The sequence below is a fragment of the Oncorhynchus masou genome, unplaced genomic scaffold (assembly GCF_036934945.1).
Source record: "Oncorhynchus masou masou isolate Uvic2021 unplaced genomic scaffold, UVic_Omas_1.1 unplaced_scaffold_7164, whole genome shotgun sequence".
Lineage (NCBI taxonomy): Eukaryota > Metazoa > Chordata > Actinopteri > Salmoniformes > Salmonidae > Oncorhynchus > Oncorhynchus masou.
Genome location: NW_027013634.1, coordinates 1 through 13,044, shown reverse-complemented (window position 1 = coordinate 13,044; position 13,044 = coordinate 1). Strand labels below are relative to the sequence as shown.

The 13,044-nt window shown below is 48.3% G+C and overlaps 1 pseudogene; it reads left to right on the top strand.

The window, feature by feature from the left end:
* Positions 1-5,121: 5,121 nt before the first annotated feature.
* Positions 5,122-12,234, top strand: LOC135537175 (L-2-hydroxyglutarate dehydrogenase, mitochondrial-like; annotated as a pseudogene).
* The last annotated feature ends 810 nt before the right edge of the window (positions 12,235-13,044 follow it).

Sequence of the window (13,044 nt, the reverse complement as noted above, 5' to 3'; positions counted from 1 at the left end):
ACAAGGGACACACCGGTCTTTACATTACAGATGAGCTGAAAGCAGTCCTCAATGACCTTGGACCACAGAAGGTATTTGCACTGGTGACAGACAATGCTGTGAACATGAAGACTGCTTGGTCTAAAGAGGAGGAGTCCTACTCTCACATCTCACCCATTGGCTGTGCTGCTCATGCATTGAATCTGCTCTTCAAGGACATCATGACACTGAAAACAATGGATACACTCTACAAGAGAGCCAAGGAAATGGTTTGGTATGTGAAGGGTCATCAAGTTATAGCAGCAATCTACCTCACCAAGCAAAGTGAGAAGAATAAGAGCACCACATTGGAGCTGCCCAGCAACACCTGTTGTGGTGGTGTTGATATCATGTTTGACAGTCTCCTGGAGGGGAAGGAGTCTCTCCAAGAAATGGCCATATCACAGTCTGCCGATATGGACAGCACCATCAAGAGGATCCTCCTGGATGATGTATTTTGGGAGAGAGTGGTAAGTAGCCTGAAACCTATAGCAGTAGCCATTTCACAGATTGTGGGAGACAATGCCACCCTGTCTGATGTTCAGACTCTGCTTGCAGATATAAGAGAAGAAATCCGTACTGCCCTGCTCACTTCACTGTTGCTCCAGGCAGAGGAAACTGCAGTTCTGAAATACATCAAAAAGCGTGAAGACTTCTGCCTGAAGCCCATACATGCTGCAGCATACATGTTGGACCCTAACTATGCTGGCAAGAGCATCCTGTCTGGTGCAGAGATCAACAAGGCCTATGGTGTCATCACTACCGTGTCTCGCCACCTTGGCCTGGATGAGGGCAAGGTTCTTGGCAGTCTGGCGAAGTACACTTCCAAGCAAGGGCTTTGGGATGGAGATGCAATATGGCAGTCGTGCCGACATATCTCATCAGCCACCTGGTGGACGGGACATTGTGGCTCTGAGGCTCTTTCCCCTGTTGCCTCCATCATCCTCCAAATCCCACCAACATCAGCCGCCTCAGAGCACAACTGGTCTTAGTTTGGGAACACACACACCAAAGCACGCAACAGGCTGACCAATACAAGGGTTGAAAAATTGGTGGCCAACCAGGGCAAATTTGAGCCTTTTTGAGCCTGATGACGAGCCATCCTCAATAAGGTTGGAAAGTGACAGTGAAGATGAGGCCTCAATCTGATGTTCAAGAGGTGGACATTGAGAAGGTCCAGGGAGAAGACATGGAATCCTGAGAGGAAGACAACCAAAGCTTTAGTCTAGAAACTATCATTTTACAGATTTAAGTTGAAAACATTTTCAGAAGATGCGATGGATCATTTGGGGATCATTCAATATCCCTTTTCTTTTGTTGTTCAGTGAAATCATCCCATGTGAAGAGTCAACTCATTTTATTAAAGTTTAATTCGTAACTAAATTATTTGTATTGGAAGAATTTAATCATTTGCAATTGTCTACTTATGATAAGGTAAAAGGTTTGTTTGTCTCCATATGATATGGTAAATATATCCAATGCAAAAAAATCTACATTTTAAGTGGTATTAATATTAATTTGCAAATATTCCTGTTAATTCTCATGGAATATTTCCACCTCCTGAATATTCTCGAAGATGTGCAACCCTTGTTGTGAAATCTGTGAATGTAATGTTTTTAAAATTGTATAAACAACCTTAATTTTGCTGGACTCCAGGAAGTCTGCCGTTGGCAGAAGCTAATGGGGATGCATAATAAATAAATAATAATATACATACATAATAAATACAAACTTAACTCTCAACCTGCCCCACTGCAGCCCTGTCGATGAGAATGGGGCTGTGCTCAGTCCTCCTTTTCCTGTAGTCCACAATCAACTCTGTTGTCTTGATCACATTGAGGGAGAGGTTGTCCTGCCACCACATGGCTAGGCCTCTAACCTCCTCCCTCCAGGCTGTCTCATCGTTGTCGGTGATCAGGCCTACCACTGTTGTGTCACTGGCAAACTTAATGATGGTGTTGGAGTCGTGCCTGGCCATGCAGTCATGAGTGAACAGGGAGTACAGGAGGGGACTTAGCACGCCCTGAGGGGCCCCGCAAGTTGAGGATCAGACCCTGGGGGCGGCCTGTCAGAAGTCCAGGATCCAGTTGTGCAGAGGTAGGTGTTTATTCCTAGGTCCTTAGCTTAGTGGTGAGCTTGGAGGGCACTATGGTGTTGAACGCTGAGCTGTAATCATTAAATAGCATTCTCACACAGGTGTTCCTTTTGTCCAGGTGGGAAAGGGCAGTATGGAGTGCAACAGAGATTGCATCATCTGTGGATATGTTGAAGAAGGAATGCAAATTAGAGTGGGTCTAGGGTTTCTGGGATAATGGTGTTGTGAGCTATGACCAGCCTTTCAAAGCACTTCATGGCTACAGATGTGAGTGCTACTGAGCGGTAGTCATTTAGGCAGGTTACCTCCCTGTGCCCAAGAACACTATGGTGGTCTGCTTGAAGCATGTTGGTCTTAGACTCACAGAGAGAGGTTGAAAATGTCAGTGAAGACACTTGCCAGTTGGTCAGCGCATGCTCTGAGAACACGTCCTGATAATCCGTCTGGCCCTGCGGCCTTGTGAATGTTGACCTGTTTAAAGGTCTTACTCACATCGGCTGCGGAGAGCGTGATCACACAGTCGTCTGGAACAGCTCTCATGCATGTTTCAGTGTTACTTACCTCGAAGCGAGCATAGAAGTAATTTAGCTCGTCTGGTAGGCTTGTGTCACTGCAGCTCGTGGCTGTGCTTTCCTTTGTACTCTGTAATAGTTTGCAAGTCCTGCCACATCCGACGAGCGTCGGTGCCAGTGCAGTACGATTCAATCTTAGTCCTGTATTGACACTCTGCCTGTTTGATGGTTCGTCGGAGGGCATAGCGGGATTTCTTATAAGCTTCCGGGTTAGTCATGCTCCTTGAAAGCGGCAGCTCTACTGATTAACTCAGTGCAGATGTTGCCTGTAATCCATGGCTTCTGGTTGGGGTATGTACGTACAGTCACTGTGGGGAAGACTTCATCGATGCACTTATTGATGAAGCCGGTGACTGATGTGGTGTACTCCTCAATGCCATCGGAAGAATCCCACAAAATATTCCAGTTTGATAGCAAAACAGTCCTGTAGTTTAGCGTCTGCTTCATCTGACCACTTTTTTTAGAGACCGAATCTCTGGTGTTTCCTGCTTTCATTTTTGCTTGGAAGCAGGAATCGGGAGGATAGAATTATGGTCAGATTTGCCAAATGGATGGCAAGGGAGAGGTTTGTACACGTCTGTGTGTGGAGTAAATGTGGTCTAGAGATTTGTTTTTTTTTCCCGTCTGGTTGCACAATTAACCTGTTGGTAGAAATGAGGTCAAATGGATTTAAGTTTCCCTGCATTAAAGTCCCCGGCTACTAGGAGCGCCGCGTTTTGGATGAGCATTTTCTGGTTTACTGATGGCCGTATACAGCTCATTGAGTGCGGTCCTAGTGCCAGCATCGGTTTGTGGTGATAAATAGACAGCTATGAAGAATATAGATAAACTCTCTTGGTAAATATGGTCTACAGATTATCATGAGATACTCTACCTCCGGTGAGCAAAACTGAGACTTCCTTAAACTTTGTGCACCAGCTGTTGTTTACAAATATACAAAGACCTCAACCCCTTGTCTTACCAGGCCGCTGTTCTATCCTACCAAAAAAGCATAAAACCCGCCAGCTGTATCTTATTTGTGTTGTCGTTCAGCCACGACTCGGTGTAAAAGTAAGATATTAAAGTTTTTAATGTCCCGTTGGAAGGATATACGTGCTCATAGTTTGTTTTTATTTTTTTATTACATTGGCTAATATTACTGATGGTAGAGGCAGATGACCCACTCGCCGTCTGATGCTTACAAGGCCCCCAGACCGACGTCCGACATCGGTCTCTTTATCCTTTGAATGACGGGGATGTGGGCCTTGTCGGGTGAAGTAAATCCTTTGCATCTGACTCGTCAAAGAAAACAACATTTTCCTCCGACACATCGGTGCAGCTGGCTTCCGGGTTAAGCAGGCGGGTTTTAAGAAGCACGGTTTGGCGGGTCATGTTTCGGAGGACGCATGACTCGACCTCCGCCTCCCGAGTTCGTTGGGTTGCAGCGACAAAAACAAGATCGTAATTGGTGAGAAATTGATTAATTAATAATATCGGTATAAGCTTTGTTTTACTATTGACAGTTACAGCTGATTTCAGGATTGTATATCGATCCGCTCTCAAATATTTGTATTCGTTTCAGTCTCTGAATTGAACTTTCCGCTGTCAGAAACTGATATTAGGACAGAAACTACAATCTGTCTCCTGAATGAACCAAGTGCGCATGTACACCCGTCTATATCCAGTCCCCAAGCTCCTCGTTTTCCCTGGCGAAACTAGCTGAACTATGCTAGTTTACATCCTCATTGTCAAACTTCATAAATACTGCACCCTCAACTTCAACTCCTTTGGCGAGTTATACTATCATGTAAACTAAGACATTTTGCTGGAAATAAACGTACAATTATTTATTGTTTTGTTGAATAGTCGTGTCGTAAGACAACGGTGGCGAAGGATATCATCTACTGAACGCGGATCCAGTGTCAGTTTTGAGATCATTTTGGCGTAGGGTTCGCCCGATATTTCTGACTGGTCTGTAACGACGGGCAGCTTCTCCCCACTTGGCTCAATGGGATATGTAGTGATTTTTACCAACATAACCAGATATGTACACCGTCTTGTACCCTTTAACCTTCAAAAAAAATAACGTCATATTTGTTTATTTAAAAAAAAAAAAAAATCAGACTTTATTAGTATGATGAGTAACCCAGGAATGTCACAAGTTAATTGTCACGAGAAAATGGGAACTCTACAGGAGTGCCAATGGCTACAATGAATCACTCATTTACTTCCGGGTACGACGGGTCCACTCCACGGCGCTCCTGAATAACATGGAACCACAGCACTCGTATCCACGTCTGTAACTTCAGGAATACAAGCTCTGTCACCTTGGAGTGACTTAGTGTCTGACTAGTATGAATACGAAGTGATGACTTCTTTATGGACCTTTTTATTACGATGATGTTAGGCAAAGGTAGAATTCTGTTTCTAACTGTATAGTGCCTCGATTCGATGAGGATGTGAGCCTGATGGTAGAAACTATTGGAAAGTGGTGTAGTGCAGTGTCCTGGATGACACTAAGCATTAAGGGGATGACTGCTAATGTCCCTTAATGCTGACTAATGAACCCTCACCTGTCCCTTAACGCTGACCACTAATGAACCCTCACCTGTCCCTTAACGCTGACCACTAATGAACCCTCACCTGTCTCTTAACGCTGACCACTAATGAACCCTCACCTGTCTCTTAACGCTGACCACTAATGAACCCTCACCTGTCTCTTAACGCTGACCACTAATGAACCCTCACCTGTCTCTTAACGTTGACCACTAATGAACCTGCCCCTGATGACATGCCTTTGTGTTGCAGTTCGTATGATGTGGCTGTGGTGGGTGGAGGCATCGTGGGCCTGGCCTCAGCCAGAGAGCTCATCCTCAGACACCCCACGCTTAGCTTCATTCTGCTGGAGAAGGAGAAGGACCTGGGTACGTGGTGGGCAGGGAGGGAGGAGGTCACTAACTTGACGTTCATGTTAACCCGGGGTGCATTCATTAGTCGGACACCGTTGCAAAAAAAAACATTTTTTTGCACTGTTCCAATCGGAAAACATTTTCTAAACCGTTTCTTTTGTGCCACTCTGTCCTGGTCTTAGCCGTCAGCCAATCACGTTTCTTATGTTATCACCACAGTTCTTCTTTGTGCTTCTTTTACCCTACAACCTTATTGGGGAATTAACGCTGTTCCGTGTCCCATCCTCAGCCATCCACCAAAGCGGCCACAACAGTGGTGTGATCCACAGTGGGATTTACTACACCCCCGGGTCTCTGAAGGCCCGTCTCTGTGGCAAAGGGGCCGCTATGGCCTACGAATACCTGGACAAGAAAGGACTCCCCTATAAGCGGTGTGGAAAGGTGAGTTCTCTCAAATGCGTCTAATGAACATCGGGTTTGGCCTTAGGGCTGTAGATGTTGTTGTTGTTGTTGTTTACAGTGGTTTAGTAAATATTGACGAGGAGACGCATCGCTCGGATGTGGACCTCAGGAGTATTTTGTTTCCCTAAAGCTCCTATATTATATCCTATATGGTCGTTGTAGCTGGATTTGGTACGATCTTCTATCCAGGTCCTCCCCCCCCCCCCTCGCAAACGGAGGATTCTAACCTCGAGGTTGAGTAGTGGTCAAAAGGTTATACTAAGGTTAAATAAATAAAAACGTTGTAGTATTTGCTAGTGTCGTTTCACAGTTCGTGCATGACACGTTTCACCATAACCGGTATACCATTTACAGTATATCAGGGGTGTGTCAATGCTAATCAGATCATTTGGGGGGTGTTGATGGCGCTCGGGGTGCGATTTTGTATTTATGGTCTAATTTCATTGTGTTTACCTGCAGCAACTGGCTTACAGGGTCGTGGCTTCTTGCTTAGCGGTTAGAGCGTTGGGCCAGGGTTGTGGCTTCTTGACTTAGCGGTTAGAGCGTTGGGCCAGGGTCGTGGCTTCTTGACTAGCGGTTAGAGCGTTGGGCCAGGGTCGTGGCTTCTTGACTAGCGGTTAGAGCGTTGGGCCAGGGTCGTGGCTTCTTGACTAGCGGTTAGAGCGTTGGGCCAGGGTCGTGGCTTCTTGACTGGCGGTTAGAGCGTTGGGCCAGGGTCGTGGCTTCTTGACTGGCGGTTAGAGCGTTGGGCCAGGGTCGTGGCTTCTTGCCTGGCGGTTAGAGCGTTGGGCCAGGGTCGTGGCTTCTTGACTAGCGGTTAGAGCGTTGGGCCAGGGTCGTGGCTTCTTGCTTAGCGGTTAGAGCGCTTGGAGCTCAGGGTCGTGGCTTCTTGCTTAGCGGTTAGAGCATTGGGCCAGAAACCGAAAGGTCGCTGGTTTGAACACCCAGAGACGACAAAATGAAAAGAAATCTGTCTGTGCCCTTGAGTAAAGCACTTCACCCTAATTTGCTCCAGAGGTCGCTGTAATACTATGCCTGACCCTGTAAAACAACACATTTCACTGCATCTATCCGGTGTATGTGACAATGGAAAACATTTAGTTTAACTTATAGAACTGTGCAATACGGTCTCTTCCTGTGTAGTACCGGTCGCTTCCTGTGTAGTACCGGTGGCTTCCTGTGTAATACGGTCTCTTCCTGTGTAATACGGTCTCTTCCTGTGTAGTACGGTGGCTTCCTGTGTAGTACGGTGGCTTCCTGTGTAGTACGGTGGCTTCCTGTGTAGTACGGTGGCTTCCTGTGTAGTACGGTGGCTTCCTGTGTAGTACGGTCTCTTCCTGTGTAGTACCGGTGGCTTCCTGTGCCAATACGGTGGCTTCCTGTGTACGGTGGCTTCCTGTGTCACAGGTGGCTTCCTGTGTATACGGTGGCTTCCTGTGTATACGGTGGCTTCCTGTGTATCGGTCGCTTCCTGTATACGGTCTGGCTTCCTGTGTAATACGGTGGCTTCCTGTGTAATACGGTGGCTTCCTGTGTAATACGGTGGCTTCCTGTGTAGTACGGTGGCTTCCTGTGTAGTACGGTGGCTTCCTGTGTAGTACCGGTGGCTTCCTGTGTAGTACCGGTGGCTTCCTGTGTATTCATTCCGACTCCTTTGTGGTGTTTTCTGTTGTTCTTTGAAAAATAAATGAAAAAGTTGATCACACAACTATGTGCTGGTCATGTCTACGTCTTGGCCTATGTGTTGGCAGCTGATCGTCGCTGTGGAGCGAGAGGAGATTCCCAGGCTCAAAGCGCTGTACGAGCGAGGACAGAAGAACAGCGTGCGTGACCTCACCATGATAGACGCCAAGGGGATCCGAGAGAGAGAGCCCTACTGCAGGGTGAGTGAGAGAGAGAGAGCCCTACTGCAGGGTGAGTGAGAGAGAGAGAGAGCCCTACTGCAGGGTGAGTGAGAGAGAGAGCCCTACTGCAGGGTGAGTGAGAGAGAGAGCCCTACTGCAGGGTGAGTGAGAGAGCGAGCCCTACTGCGGGGTGAGTGAGAGAGAGCGCGAGCCCTACTGCGGGGTGAGTGAGAGGACGCGAGCCCTACTGCGGGGTGAGTGAGAGAGAGAGCGCGAGCCCTACTGCGGGGTGAGTGAGAGAGAGCAGCGCGAGCCCTACTGCAGGGTGAGTGAGAGAGAGCGAGAGCCCTACTGCGGGGTGAGTGAGAGAGAGCGCGAGCCCTACTGCGGGGTGAGTGAGAGAGAGCGAGAGCCCTACTGCAGGGGTGAGTGAGAGAGAGCGAGAGCCCTACTGCGGGGTGAGTGAGAGAGAGCGAGAGCCCTACTGCGGGGTGAGTGAGAGAGAGCGAGAGCCCTACTGCGGGGTGAGTGAGAGAGAGCGAGAGCCCTACTGCGGGGTGAGTGAGAGAGAGCGAGAGCCCTACTGCGGGGTGAGTGAGAGAGAGCGAGAGCCCTACTGCGGGGTGAGTGAGAGAGAGCGAGAGCCCTACTGCAGGGTGAGTGAGAGAGAGCGAGAGCCCTACTGCGGGGTGAGTGAGAGAGAGCGAGAGCCCTACTGCGGGGTGAGTGAGAGAGAGCGAGAGCCCCACTGCAGGGTGAGTGAGAGAGAGCGAGAGCCCTACTGCAGGGTGAGTGAGAGAGAGCGAGAGCCCTACTGCGGGGTGAGTGAGAGAGAGCGAGAGCCCTACTGCGGGGTGAGTGAGAGAGTGCGAGCGAGAGCCCTACTGCGGGTGAGTGAGAGAGTGCGCGCGAGAGCCCCACTGCGGGTGAGTGAGAGAGTGCGAGCGAGAGCCCCACTGCAGGGTGAGTGAGAGAGTGCGAGCGAGAGCCCCACTGCGGGGTGAGTGAGAGAGTGCGAGCGAGAGCCCTACTGCGGGGTGAGTGAGAGAGAGCGAGCGAGAGCCCTACTGCGGGGTGAGTGAGAGAGAGCGAGCGAGAGCCCTACTGCGGGGTGAGTGAGAGAGAGCGAGCGAGAGCCCAACTGCGGGGTGAGTGAGAGAGAGCGAGCGAGAGCCCTACTGCGGGGTGAGTGAGAGAGAGCGAGCGAGAGCCCTACTGCGGGGTGAGTGAGAGAGAGCGAGCGAGAGCCCTACTGCGGGGTGAGAGAGAGAAGGGCGGAGAGTGTGAACGAAACGGCATTGAACTCTCTTTACTAAGGTGCTTCATAGTGAAAGTCCTGGATTGAGTCTGAAATTACACCCTATTGCCTATACAGAGCACTACTTATGGCCTGGTTTATTCCCCGGTGAAAAATAGTGCTCTTTTTATAGGGAACAGGGTGCCATTTGGAACACAGCCCCAGTGTAAACGGCTTTATGGTTAAACTCTTCCGTTCAGGGTCTGATGGCCTCGACTCTCCTTACACTGGCATCGTGGACTGGAGGCTGGTGTCACTGGCATATGGCAAGGACTTCCAGGAGGCAGGAGGGACCGTGGTTACTGAATATGAGGCTAGTGACATGGCCATGGTGAAGGAAAGCCCTGGTGGTAACACTGACGGTATTTGTTCCATACTTTCCTCACCTCAGAACACTCATAGATTTGATGAAAAGGTGGGATTGCACTTGTGAATGTATTTTTTTTTATTCAAAACATTTCAGGAATGAAATATCCCATCGCTATCAGAGATTCAAAGGTAGGTGTGTGTGTGTGTGTGTGTGTGTGTGTGTGTGTTAAATTAGTAAAATGCATTTTACTATCAGAATGTTTTTTTGTTTGTTTTGTTTTTAAGCTGTAACTAACGTGTGTGTGTGGTCTCCTCAGGGTACGGAGGTAAGGTGTCGGTATGTGCTGACCTGTGGTGGTCTGTACTCTGACCGCCTCGCTCAGATCTCTGGCTGTAGTCCAGACCCTCGCATTGTCCCCTTCAGAGGAGATTACCTGGTCCTGAAGCCTGAGAAACACTACCTGGTCCGGGGCAACATCTACCCCGTAAGTCCTCTAGAACACCGTCTACCCCCGTATGTCCTCTAGAACACCGTCTACCCCGTAAGTCCTCTAGAACACCGTCTACCCCGTAAGTCCTCTAGAACACCGTCTACCCCGTAGTCCTCTAGAACACCGTCTACCCCGTAGTCCTCTAGAACACCGTCTACCCCTAGAACACCGTCTACCCCCTAGAACACCGTCTACTCCGTGTCCCCTAGAACACCGTCTACCCCGTGTCCTCTAGAACACAGTCTACCCCCCTAGAACACAGTCTACCCCCTAGAACACAGTCTACCCCCTAGAACACCGTCTACCCCCGTAAGTCCTCTAGAACACCGTCTACCCCCGTATGTCCTCTATCTTCTCCTTGTATCTCAACCCTTTAGCCCCTAATGGCACTTAGATCTGAAAGGATTAGATAAGTTGATAGCATTGTCACAATTGTATAGCTACCTGGCCTGTCACACCTATACAAGATTTACATTCTAGTCATTTAGCAGACGCTCATATCCAGAGTCGACTTACAGCAGGGGGTGCATGCATTTTTCTTACTGGTCTACACAAGTGCCTTGGCTACAAGGGCTAAGGTTTGGGATTCAAGGAATGTCAGATGGTTAAGTGCTGTTAGAGAAATGCACTAATACAGAGAAGGATGTCTCGAGCTTCCTGGGTTGTTGTACTGACGGACGGATGTCTCGAGCTTCCTGGTTGTTGTACTGACGGACGGATGTCTCGAGCTTCCTGGTTGTTGTACTGACAGACGTATGTCTCTAGCTTCCTGGTTGTTGTACTGACGGACGGACGTCTCTAGCTTCCTGGTTGTTGTACTGATGGACGGATGTCTCTAGCTTCCTGGTTGTTGTACTGACGGACGGATGTCTCTAGCTTCCTGGTTGTTGTACTGACGGACGGATGTCTCTAGCTTCCTGGTTGTTGTACTGACGGATCTGATGTCTCGAGCTTCCTGGATGTTGTACTGATGGACGGATTTCTCTAGCTTCCTGGTTGTTGTACTGATGGACGGATTTCTCTAGCTTCCTGGATGTTGTACTGATGGACGGATGTCTCGAGCTTCCTGGCTGTTGTACTGATGGACGGATGTCTCGAGCTTCCTGGTTGTTGTACTGATAGACGGATTTCTCTAGGTTCCTGACCCTAGGTTCCTTCCTGGGGGTCCACTTCACCTCCGCCGGATGGACGGCAGTGTTTGGCTGGGTCCCAACGCCGCCCTGGCCTTGTAAACGAGAGGGATACAAGCTGTACGACTTCGATGCCCGGACTTTGGAGATGCACTTTCATTCAGGTATAGTACTTAGAAGTTAGAAGCAATGTCATTTAGGTGTCACATTTGGAAGGTTGGTTAAATATCATCTCTTACTTATCGTTCCTCAACTTTTCAGTCTAGTAGAGAGCTTCCCTTTTACGTGCCATTTAATTTCAGTCTAGTAGAGCTTCCCCTTTACGTGCCATTTAATTTCAGTCTAGTGGAGCTTCCCTTTTACGTGCCATTTAATTTCAATCTAGTAGAGAGCTTCCCCTTTACATTCCATTCCAGTCTAGTAGGGAGGTTCCCTTTACATTCCATTCCAGTCTAGTAGGAGGTTCCCTTTACATTCCATTCCAGTCTAGTAGGGAGGTTCCCTTTACATTCCATTCCAGTCTAGTAGGAGGTTCCCTTTACATTCCATTTGTCTAGTAGGGAGGTTCCCCTTACATTCCATTTCAGTCTAGTAGAGAGGTTCCCTTTACATTCCATTTGTCTAGTAGGGAGGTTCCCTTTACATTCCATTTCAGTCTAGTAGAGAGGTTCCCCTTTACATTCCATTTGTCTAGTAGGGAGGTTCCCTTTACATTCCAGTCCAGTAGGGAGGTTCCCTTTACATTCCAGTCCAGTAGGGAGGTTCCCTTTACATTCCAGTCCATTCCAGTCTAGTAGGGAGGTTCCCTTACATTCCAGTCCAGTAGGGAGGTTCCTCATGAGGGCTAAATCCAACTGGTATCCAAGTTAATTTAGATTTCCATGGAACCTCTGGACTTGTTTCCCTTGATAAATGACTCTGCTGGATGACCGAAGCAGACATGTATCTCTGCTGTTTCTCTCTCTCTCTCTGTATCTCTCTGTAAAATGTCTCTCTTCTGTGTGTTCCAGAGGTCTGCAGAAACTGGTGATGAATAACCTAGTGTATGGTGTTGGAGAGATGTACAGAGGGGTGTTCATCGGGGCTCAGGTCAAGATCTTAAAGAAGTTCATCCCAGAGCTCTCTCTAAGCGACGTTACTCAGGTACATCGGATTCTGAATGTTCATCCCAGAGCTTTTCTAAGCGACGTACTCAGGTACATCGGATTCTGAATGTTCATTCCAGAGCTCTTCTAAGCGACGTACTGGGTACATCGGATTCTGAATGTTCATTCCAGAGCTCTTCTCTAAGCGACGCACTGCTGGTACATCGGATTCTGAATGTTCATTCCAGAGTTTCTCTAAGCGACGTACTCGGGTACATCGGATTCTGAATGTTCATTCCAGAGCTTCTCTAAGCGACGTACTCGGGTACATCGGATTCTGAATGTTCATTCCAGAGTTTCTCTAAGCGACGATACTCAGGTACATCGGATTCTGAATGTTCATTCCAGAGCTCTTCTAAGCGACGTACTCAGGTACATCGATTCTGAATGTTCATTCCAGAGCTTTTCTAAGCGACGTACTCAGGTACATCGGATTCTGAATGTTCATCCCAGAGCTTCTCTAAGCGATTGTACTCGGGTACATCGGATTCTGAATGTTCATCCCAGAGCTCTTCTAAGCGACGATTACTCGGTACATCGGATTCTGAATGTTCATCCCAGAGTTTCTCTAAGCGACGTACTGGTACATCGGATTCTGAATGTTCATTCCAGAGTTTTCTAAGCGACGTACTCAGGTACATCGGATTCTGAATGTTCATTGCAGAGCTCTTCTAAGCGACGCATCAGGTACATCGGATTCTGAATGTTCATTGCAGAGCTTCTCTAAGCCGACGTACTCAGGTACATCGGATTCTGAATGTTCATTCCAGAGCTCTCTCTAAGCGACGTACTC